The 2,297-nt window shown below is 35.4% G+C and overlaps 1 protein-coding gene across 3 annotated transcripts in view; it reads left to right on the top strand.

Annotated features, from left to right (window-relative positions):
- LOC122530525 (myotubularin-related protein DDB_G0290005-like) overlaps positions 1 to 2,297 on the top strand; it is a 42,524-nt gene that overhangs the window by 25,185 nt on the left and 15,042 nt on the right. The gene's annotated exons all lie outside the window — the stretch shown is intronic.

Raw genomic sequence — 2,297 nt, 5'->3', positions numbered from 1 at the left:
TTTTTTTTTTTTAAAAAAACAAAAAAGCGCGGGAAACTTTTCCAAAAAACAAAAAAAAAAAAAAAAAAAAAAAAAAGAAAGATTATTCTCGATCGAGGTTAGAATAAAGATTAACTCGACTCAAGAGTCGAGAGTTGGAGAAACGTCGACGATTACGTACGACGTGTTTGGTAAGCGCGCGTCAGCCACGAAGACCTTCCGTGGCGCGACCTCTGGCAGGAACGACGACGCATTGATCCATAATCACGGATCGCTCGAAACTATCGCCGTTTTCTCTCTGTCTACGAGAGCAGCACAGACTATACGTGTTACATACATTGCAGCGTCGCGTAGCAGACCCAAAGTTTCCGCTTTCCGTTTGTTTTCTCTCGGGTCTTTAATTTTCAAGGTCACGCGTCAAGGTCACGCGTCGCTTCAGGTTTTCGACGGATTAACGGTTATACTTGCGTGTTGGATTCAAATCGGGGTTACGCTGAGGCTTTTCACACGTTCGAGGCGGTGTGAGTGTCCATGTGGACCGATACTTGCAATATTCGTTTAGCCGTTGTCGGACGCGTATCTAATAAATATACTTGATTTTGATTAATATAAAACACACGTTCGGCTCTATCTTGAACGTGTTAACACTGTATTAACACTCTTGCGCTAGTAATTGGTTCGCGGACCATAACGAGTGACCGAACCGTATACAACAATTCGTTTCCTTTTTAAATTCATCGGTACATCACTGGATAGAAATGACTAAGAAGTAACAAATTTATTGTTTCTTTTGCCTGGGTTATATTTCAATATATTTAAAACTGAGAAAGTATTGCAACTTTGGGCCGAATATTCTCAAAGTGCGCTTAACCTCTTTTGCGCTGGTAATTGATTGCGGACCATAACGAGTGACCGAACCGTATACAACAATTCGTTTCCTTTTTAAATTCATCGGTACATCACTGGATAGAAATGACTAAGAAGTAACAAATTTATTGTTTCTTTTGCCTGGGTTATATTTCAATATATTTAAAACTGAGAAAGTATTGCAACTTTGAGCCGAATATTCTCGAAGTGCGCTTAACCTCTTTTGCGCTGGTAATTGATTGCGGACCATAACAAGTGACCGAACCGTATACAACAATTCGTTTCCTTTTTAAATTCATTGGTACATCACTGGATAGAAATGACGAAGAAGTAATAAATTTATTGTTTGTTTTGCCTGGGTTATATTTCAATATACCTAAAAATGAAAAAATATTGAAATTTTAGGCCAAATATTCTCGACGTGCATGACACGTGATTTCAGAGCAAGAGGTTAATAACTTTCTACAATGGTGCGTACAGATCGTTTTCTACAAAACGATACAAAAATTTTCCAACCTGGACTACTGAAATCCAAGTTAACGGCGGTATAAGCAAAAGGATAGTTACGTAATTTTTTACGTGCACAAAATAGCTGTTACACGATTACAGTTAGGAAGGTCTCGTTAATTTTTCTGCGGGTAAAGCAGATTCCGGTCGAGAGTTTCTGTTTACTGCTGGGACGTTTAGAGAGAGTACGAGACAGGGTTGAACGTCATTGTACATATTGAGTCACGATCTTAAAGCTGACAAGGAGAGGTCACAGCTGTTGGGTCGTCGATTTTAATGAAATTTGATCTGTAGATTTTAAAGCAAATATAATTTGACTGTGTCTAAGCATTTCCGTCAATACTCATTACTTACAGAGATATTTAATATTTTAATTTTCTACAGATATACTACAAAGATATATTTCTTTTCTTAAATTTGCAAGCAGTAATGCAGAAGCTGATAGTGGTCGAATCCTTCCAGGAAAAGAATATTTTTGTCTAAATAATAATTATCTCTACTTTTGTTTTCTTTTTTTTTCTTTTAAGTTTTCTTGTTTTTTTTTTTTATATAGAATACTGTGTTTTACATTTTTATAGTAATCCTAATTATTAATTTAAAATATCACAGAAAATTTCAATATAAAATATAACGTCGAACATTGCAATTTTTAATAACTAATATTTTGCAAAAGAACATTACAATGTCGAGGATGATAAGCGCCATAAAAGAATGCAAAGTATAAATATACCTGGCAGTATGAACATTTTATAATTCCCATACTATTACACGAACATTTTGCGTTTCTTACATCGTCTGGAAAGCACACTTGGTTTACATTGAAAAATATGAATTTATGAGATATTAAATTTTGTTGCGTACCAGAAATATTTAACCATTGCATTGAAAACTGGTGCAGATAATTGATTATGAATCAATGAATGAATTTTGATAGCGTCTTCCCT

This window comes from Frieseomelitta varia, unplaced genomic scaffold (genome assembly GCF_011392965.1).
Source record: "Frieseomelitta varia isolate USP_RPSP 00005682 unplaced genomic scaffold, Fvar_1.2 scaffold_345, whole genome shotgun sequence".
In the NCBI taxonomy this organism is placed as follows: domain Eukaryota; kingdom Metazoa; phylum Arthropoda; class Insecta; order Hymenoptera; family Apidae; genus Frieseomelitta; species Frieseomelitta varia.
This window is presented reverse-complemented; position numbering and strand designations above follow the sequence as displayed.